The sequence below is a fragment of the Chenopodium quinoa genome, unplaced genomic scaffold (assembly GCF_001683475.1).
Source record: "Chenopodium quinoa cultivar QQ74 unplaced genomic scaffold, ASM168347v1, whole genome shotgun sequence".
In the NCBI taxonomy this organism is placed as follows: Eukaryota; Viridiplantae; Streptophyta; class Magnoliopsida; order Caryophyllales; family Amaranthaceae; genus Chenopodium; species Chenopodium quinoa.
The window spans coordinates 111,796-121,128 of record NW_018743635.1 but is presented as its reverse complement, the minus strand read 5'-3'; positions in this window follow the sequence as shown (position 1 = coordinate 121,128).

The following is a 9,333-nucleotide window of genomic DNA, read 5'->3' as shown; positions in this document are numbered from 1 at the left end:
TTTGACCGAGGGTCTTCATTTGTACATATTGTGATGATACTTGACGCAGCTTATTGATTATGACTCATTTTGTACATTATTCATAGTTTATCTATTTATTAGTGTGTGCTTGAGACTCATTGTGTGTGATTGTGTATTTATTAATGACGCGACAAAAAAAACTTAAGTGGAGTAAGTGGAGGGTACCGACCTTCCCCAAAAGAAAAAAGAAATAAAAAGAAAAGAAAAATATGAATATGTTTTACAACTATTCCAAAATAAATATGTTCGGAAATGGGACGAGGTTTATAACTTTCCCAAAGAAAAAAAATATTATAAAATAAATAAGAGTAAAAAATAATATAATAAATAATAAAGATGAATAAAATTAAAAAAACGAGAAAAATAAAAATATTAATAAAAAAAAGTAGAGAATTTTATTAGGAATGAAACTCTCGAAAAAACAGAATTAAAAAATAAACGGTGAAGATAAAACACTAAAAAAAATCCGGATAGATACAGGAAAAGGATAAAAAAAAGAAAACGCATAGGCGCCGCAACACGGCACCATACATCGTGTCACGGAAAAATCTATCGTGTCACGGTGTGTGTATTCTACAACGGTGTGGTTTACGCGTATAGAAAGATAGATTCTAAGTAGTTCCGAGCGTTTTTGCTATAAAATAGGACAAGTATATTCATGATATGCATAATTATGAAACACAAAATAATATAATTTCATATTTTAATAATAATGTTTCTAAATTATGATAATACATTGCGCGACTGGTCTTATTCTTTGACCAATGCTGACAAAAGAGAGTTGGAATTGTTTCATGTCAGGGGTTTACTACCCTGAGACATGTAGCGATTGAACATGATTTTCTTAGGGAAGCATTAGACTATTGGAGTCCAAAAACACATTATTTTAAATTTGATTATGATGAAATTTGTCCCCTACCGGAGGAATTCGGTGCCATCTTTGGATTTCCTGCCAGAAATCTTATTACCAAGACTTTGAACACCATCTGAATCTAAAAGAACCGGATTTAAATAGAATTGTGTGTGGTAATGAGGTAGACTTAGAAAAACTTCCAAATTTTTATTTCAATCGCCCTGTCTCTGAGTCTTATCATGTATACAGTAGAAGGGCTTATATTTTTTGCATGTTTAGCAAGCTTTTATTTGCAAACTTTTCGCGGCCTTGACGAAGCAAAAGCTGACCGGAAAGCCATCAGGAAGGGCTCTCTAGTACTGTTGCAGGTAAAAACATGCCCCGAGTAGCCCCCATGACACAAAATAGGCACCGTGTCACAGTGGCCTTCTGCCGTGTCACGGTGGAATCTGCAATTTTTTTTTCGACTAAACTTTTTTTTTTTTTTTTTTTTTATTTATTTATTTTTTTTTTTGTATGCAGATTTGGTTGATGGGCGTTTAGAACTTTTTGAAGCCCCCGACGATATTGAAAAATATGGCCCTAACGATTTAGTCCGCAGGAAGAAGAATTACTCTGTGAACATGTCGTATGAAGATTGGAAGAATTTCTTTGCAAAGAGAGAATTTTCCATTCGTTGGGTGGTGCCTTGGTGGAGGCTTACTAGGATGTTTGGTACGAATGATACTCCGTATTGCCGTGTTCCTAGTATCTCAACACTTACTTTTTATTGTCCTTCTCGACTGATGCGACAGTATGGACTTGAACAAGTAGTTCCACGCTATAACGATAGTCTTCGTGAAGTATAGTTGCGTGAAAGTAACGTTCACAAGTACGAGGCTTATTGGATTGGAAGACCTTTATGGACCGTTTCTGCAAGTAACCATGCTCCTCCTCCCTTATTTAGTGCATACAAGGCATGGTTGAACCCTAGAAGTAGAAGGGAACGAGTCGGATCACGAAAATGTGATGTGAAGAGCCGTCTTAGAAATAAGAAAGCGCCTCCTAAAGATCGTCTAGGTCCAAGAACACAAGGGATTGAGCTTAAGACTCCTATAATGCCTAAAAGGAAGAATTATGTGAAAGGGAATGGTAAGGAGAAGATGGTTTATAGAGAGAAGCAACCAAAGAATTTTAAGAAAGGTAAAAGGGGTGAAAGTTCGACTAGGGGTGTGACAATTCGGTCTACAAAAGACACATTAATGGTGAAGGCCGACCTAGTTGAAAAAGAGAAGGAGGTTCCTAATATGAAGAAGGATTAGATCTGTATTGCTTTGCTTTTATGATTTATAATTTTTAAAATAAGGCGCATTATGTCAATAATTGTCGTTACGCAATGCTGAACTGGTGCATATACTTGATCGACGGAGGAAGGTTTTAATTTTTTTAAGTAGCCGGGAACCCTTGAGGGGTTGCCTACGTATCCTTATAAAGGAATTAGGCGACACGTAGCTCTATTTGGTCATGAACCCATGCAACTAGGTATAGAATTTCTTCAGTTGATCCAAGTTGGTTAAATTGTGGAAACCGTTACCTTCCATTTCTACCGATTGTGCCGCTCCGCCAGACAAGATGGCTTTCACAATGTACGAGCTTGACCAATTTGGTCTGAATTATCCTCTTGGATCTAACACATTTTTGCGAAGTGCCTAAAGCACCAGGTTACTTTCTTTGATATTCCTAGTCTTGACTTTTTTATTGAAATGTCGTGCCATACGCTGTTGGTAGGTTTGGACATGATGCAAAGCTTCCAAGCATTTTTCATCAAGTAAGACTAAGTCATCATATCTTGCTCTAATCCAGTCGACTTCATCTAGTTTTCTTTCTAACGCGATTCGGAGAGAAGGGATTTCGAGCTCTATTGGTTTTACAGCTTCAACTCCATAGACCAAAGAAAAAGGGGTAGCCCATGTTGATGTACGAACAGAGGTTCGATAACCCCAAAGGGCGAAATGTAGCTTACTTGGCCAATCTTTGTAATTTTCCGTCATCTTTTCGATGATAGTTTTCACATTTTTGTTGGCTGACCGCATCATTTGTTTGTGGTCTGTAAGGTGATGATCTGTGATGCTTGATATGATATTTATGTAATAATTCTGCGCATTCGACTTGGAAATGTGTTCCATTATCACTGATCATCTCATGAGGTACCCCATAGCGGCATATGATATTTTTCTCAATGAATTGAGCTACGTGTTCCGCCTTTAGCTTAGCATATGAGGCAGCTTCGACCCATTTGGTGAAATAGTCGATTTCTACGAGGATGAATTCATGCCCCCCTTGTCCTGGTGGCGTTATATTTCCAATAATGTCAATACCCCAAGTCGAGAAAGGCCATGGAGAAGTATATGTGTAGAGAAGCGAAGGTGGAACGTGCTGTAAATTTGCGTAGACTTGACACTTCATACATTTCTTAACGTATTCGTGATAATCTCTTTCCATAGTAGTCCAATAATAACCTTGACGTTGAATCTTTTGGACTAACATCTTCGCATTCATGTGCGTTCCACATATACCGGCATGAAGGTTTTCCATGGTTCTGTGTGCTTCTTTCTTATCTATGCATAAGAAATTTCTCCCTATTAACGTCCTCTTGTAGAGTTCTTCCTTGATGAGCACATACTATGAGGCCAGGAGCCTCAAAGCACGACGTGCCCTTTTATCAATATTAGAAAGGTATTCTCCTCTAGTCACGTAGTTAAGGATATCTGTATACCATTTGTCTTCATCTTCTTCTTGCGATTCTTGTTCATCATCAAGTGCGTGAACATAAGCTGGTTCATATCTTCTTTCTATGGTCAACGGCATTCTGATTGTATCCGTTGGAATTCGCACCATTGATGCTAATTTAGCTAGTGCGTCGGCGAACTGGCCTAGTTTTCTTGTCTAGGCAAGTACGTATATTCCACTTCATCTAATTGCTTCGTGCGAGTTTCTCATTTTCAAGTGCGTGAACATAAGCTTGATACGTAGCGAGACTTTCACTTCTCATTTTCCATCTCTTTGAGATATAGTTAATGATTAGTGAAGAATCACCGTGGATTCTGAGCTTTTTAATTCCCAAGGCCACATATTTTTCTAATCCTAAAATACATGCTTCATATTCTGCGGCATTGTTGGTGACATCTAAGTCGAGCATCATGAAAATTGGGATATGCTCTTTATTGGGTGATACAAGCAAGACTTCTACACCACAACCTTTTTGGTTTGAAGCTCCATCGAAAAAGAGCGTCCAGCTATCATCTTCGGTCAGGTGTAAATCTTCGTCAGGGAAATCATACTCATCTTCTTCTTTCTCAACTTCTTCTAGCAGAAGATCTGCTAAGAAGTCAGAAACCGCAGAACCTCTGATAACTTTTTGTGGTATAAACTTCAAGTCAAACTGAGCAAGGTTGACTATCCACCTTGATAATATGCCATTGAGTGTTGCTTTTTCGAACAAGTATTTGAGAGGATCCATCTTGGACACGACATGCACTGTATGGGTGAGCATGTAATGTCTTAGTTTCTGTGCAGCCCACACAAGTGCGAGACACAACTTTTCAAGCGGTGTGTATCGCGTCTCATATCCTTGAAGTTTCTTGCTCAAATAGTAAATTGCATTCTCCTTGCTTCCGATCTCTTGTGCTAGCATTGCTCCAATCGTTTCTCTTGTGACCGTAAGGTAGAGTCGAAGAGGAAAGTCAGGTATTGCTGGCGCTAGCACAGGTGGGTTTGCCACAGATTCTTTGATTTTGTCGAAAGCTTTTTTACAATCATCATCCCATGTGACTGGGACATTTTTCTTAAGCTTCTTGAATATAGGTTGACATAAAGCCGTGAGTTTTGATATGAACCTACTTATATATTGCAACCTTCCAATGAAACCTAAAATTTTTTTTTCATTCTTGGGCAGTGGCATGGCCATGATCGCTTTGACTTTTGTCGGATCTATTTTAATCCCTCGAGAACTGATCACATATCCAAGTAATTTGCCTGACGTGACTCCGAATGCACACTTTGCTGGATTTAATCTCATGTTGTACTTGCAGAGTCTTTCAAAGATCTTGCAAAGTGCAATGATGTGGCCTGGGCGATCTTTAGACTTAACGATCATATCATCGACATAGACCTCCACCTCTTTGTTTATCATATCATGTAACAATGTTGTGGCTGTTCTTTGGTAGGTGGCACCCGCATTTTTCAACCCGAATGGCATTACCGTATAGCAATATTTGGCCCATTGTGTGATGAATGTGGTTTTCTCCATATCTTCTTCGGCAATTAATACTTGATTATATCCGGCGTAGTCGTCCATCAACGATAGGAGTGCATGGTTTGCTGTGTTATCGACCAGAATATCAATGTGAGGTAGAGAGAACCCATCTTTCGGGCTTGCCTTATTGAAGTGCTTGTAATCAACACACATTCTAACCCTTCCATCCTTCTTTGGAACTGGAACCACATTTGCTATCCACTCTGGATACTTGGATACTTTAATGAAACCTGCGGCCAATTGCTTTTTGATTTCTTCTTTGATTTTGATAGCCACATCCGGTTTCATACGGCGCAACTTTTGTTTGATAGGCTTCATACCTGGAATGAGTGGTATCGTTTGCTGAGCTATATCCCTGTCAATTCATAGCATATCTTGGTATGACCAAGCAAATACATCAACAAATTTACTAAGCAAGTTAATTAGCTCTTTGCGTTCATCTTCACTTAGTGTTAATCCGATTTTTACTTCTTTAATAGTCGTATCATTTAAAATATTAATTGTTTCTATATCTTCGATAATTGCAGTTTTATTTTTGTGTTCTTCCATTGCTTTTATTATTTCTTTGTCATTTTCATCATTAGCAAAGCAATATTGATCAGGGTTAGGGGAATGACACGCATAGTAAGCAAAGGTACTCATTTTATTTAATTCATTGGTTAATACATCAAGAGGGGAAAGGTCGGTTGTGACAGCTTCAACAACATCTTTGCAGTGATTGTACCTTCCTTGCATGAGAGCCAAACAGGCGGTAATATCGTCCATTCTGGTCCTCAGATGATTGGGACTACACCGTATGTACATTCTCAGGTCTACGGTCAGTATTCTCCTTATTTCATGCAGTCGGGCCTCTTCGGAGGTCAGGCGGCATACAAAAACGGCCTGCCACTAGACTGGCAGCTTCGTCTGCTCCGCCTGGGTGAACAACCTTCTGCGTTCACCCGGGAGATAACCGAGGCGTCACAGCCGGCCAAGGTTAAAAATGTGTTGGTAGGCACCTATGACGGTACCTCCAACCCGGAAGATCACCTCATGGCTTACACCAACCTCATGTACTTACAGGGGTTGGATGATGTCATTTGGTGTCGATTCTTCCCAGCTACATTGAAGGGCATTGCCTAACAATGGTTTTGCAACTTGCCAGCCGGGTCCATAGATAGATTCAAGAAGCTTGCCTTCCTGTTTGCTTCTAACTTCTCGATGAACATCCCTGCGAAGAAAACAAGTCTTGACTTGAGCACCATTAGGCAGGGCGAGAGAGAAGGATTGCGCTCCTATGTCTGGCGGTTCAATCTGACTAGAATTCAGATTCAAGGACTGTACGACGAGGTAGCTTTTATAGAATTTTTCAAGGGTCTGAGAGACGGGTCGACTTTTAAGTACGACCTACTTAGAAAAGGGGCTTTCACTTTACAGGCGCCCCTGAGGGAGGCGGAAAGCTATATTCAAGCAACCGACCTCTGCTTGCCTGGTAACCAGTCGGACTCTAAGAAGTCTGACAAGCAGAAAGACATCCGGCCAGCTCATCCGGCCAAGAAAAAAGAAGAGAGCAAGAAAAGAAAAGAAGTTTGGGCGGTTAGTGATTCTGACTAGCTGTCTCAGAAGAAGAAGAAAGAATTTAAACCGTACATTCCTAAGTACGAGTTTAACAAGGACTGCAACTCCATCCTCATGGAGATCAAGGACCGGTTGTCTCTAGAGAGCCTGAATCCAATGAAAAGTTCCATTCAATTAAGGAACAAAAATAAATTCTGCAAATACCATGAGGAAGTTGGCGATGACACTAATGATTGCTTCAGCCTTCAACGGGCGTTGGACCGTCTGGCTGACAAGGGGATGTTAAAGTCCAATAACTGTAAGTCCAAAGGGAATAACAAGAAGAACCAAGAGCAGTCTTCTAAGACACCCCATCATGCTAGTAGTTCGAACACTGATAAGGCGCCGGTCTACACCATAGCAGGCGGGTTCTCGTGCTCCTCCTTCTGAGACGTTCTGATCACTGAGAAGGACAGGGGCAGCGTTCGCCGTCCGCATGATGACCCGGTGATCGTTGAATGTAAGGTTGCCAACCAGCTGGTTGGACGAATCCTTATTGACACCGACAGTTCATCAGACATCATCAGTCTCCGGTGCCTGCAAAAGCTGAAATACAACGTTAGCGGCATGCATCCGGTTACCCACCCCTTGGTTGGTTTTGGGGTGGAATGGTTTACCCAGTTGGAAGGGTCGATTTACCAATCCGGCTGGGTAAGAAAGGAAAAGGACGACGCCTGGTCATCAAGTTCTTGGTCTTTGAGGATTGACCGCCTATAACATTATTCTTGACCGGCAAACCCTTAATGAAGCCAAGGCTGTAATCATCCCTTCTCTCATGCTCATCAAGTATGAGAGGGATGACAACTCTGTTAGTTCCTTGAATGGGGATCAAAAGACGGCCCGTGAGTGCTACCTCTCAGCCATCAAGAATACTGTGGCCTAGACAGCCAAGGGCAGGAACCATTAGACCTTGACAATGTCAGGGATGACGCCCCAGCTCCATCCCCGCCAGCATCCGGGAAGAAAAGAAAGGCCCCTCTGCTGGTGGAGGTGAAGAAAGAAAAAAAATAGCAATCACTGACCGGGGAACGGTCAGATGAGCTCCGTCCCCAACCGGCTGGAGAACATATTGATATACCTCTGGACGACAGCCATCCAGAGCGTACTGTAAAGGTAGGGACGGTTGCTAATGCTAAGTTGGGTGCAGATTTGCACCTTCTGCTGAAAGAATTCAAAGACATTTTTGCCTTTGAAGTGGAAGAGCTGCCAGGCGTTAGCCCTAAGAAATGTTGTGCTTGTAAAGAAGCCGAACGGGACCTGGCTTCTGTGTGTTGATTACACCGACCTCAACAAGGAGTGTCCCAAGGACAGTTATCTGCTTCCAAAGATTGACAGCCTGGTCGATTCTATAGTCGACCACTCCTTGATTAGCTTTATAGATGCCTATTCCGGCTTCCACCAAATACCCTTGTGGAAAAAAGATCAAGAGAAGATGGCTTTCGTCACTGATCAGGGGTTATTCTGTTATACTGTGATGTCGTTTGGCTTGTAAAATGCACCTGCCACATTCCAACGGATGATTAATACGGTCTTCATTAATCAAATCGGGAGGAATGTGGAGGCGTACATTGATGACATGATAGTCAAATCCAAGCAACAGACGGATCACCTTGCTGATCTCCGAGAAACCTTCACCACACTCAAGCCACATAAGGTCATGTTAAACCCTAAGAAATGCGTCTTTGGTGTAAAGTCTGGGAAGTTTCTCTGATTCCTGATTGATCAAAGGGGGATAGAGGCTAACCCCGAGAAAATATAGGTGGTGATTGACATGAAGTCACCCCGCACTGTCAAGGAAGGTTAGAGACTAACTGGTTACCTGGTAGCATTGGGAAGGTTCCTTAGCCGGTCAGGTGACGCCCTTAGTGTTGTTCTCCTTGGTGAAAGAGACGGCATTCAGCTCTCGGTCTATTTCATTAGCCATGTCCTCAAAAATGCTGAACTCCGGTACCCTATGGTTGAAAATTTAGGCCTTGCTATGTATATGGCATTCAAGAAGTTGAAGCCTTATTTTCTGGCACATCCGATGGTGATATACACCGACCAGCCACTCAAACAGCCAATGTCTACCTTGGATTCATCTGGCATAATGCTTAAATGGGCTATTGAAATGCAAAGTCTTGAAATCACTTTTGAACCAAGAAAGGCAGTGAAAGGTAAGGCGTTTGCCGATTTCATTGTTGAAATGACCCGTCCAGTGGCTTCGGATAATCTTGATCATGTTTTGAAAGTGTATATAGACGGGAGCTCAACAAAGAACGGCTGTGGTGCAGGCGTAATCTATGAATCTCCGGAAGGAGATAAATATGAGTATGCACTACGGTTCAAATTTCAGGCCTCAAACAATGAGGCGGAATACGAAGCCCTGCTGGCTGGAATCCGCATGTGTAAGGCAGCAGGGGCACCAAAATTAACACCTACTCTGATTCTCAATTGGTCGTTAGCCAGTACAAAGGTACATATGAGGCTACCCATCTGCCAATCATCAAATATCTTCAGGCGGTCAAAGATGAGGCTGGGACACTCGAAGGGTTCACTCTGAGCCATGTGCCCAGGTCCGGTAATAACC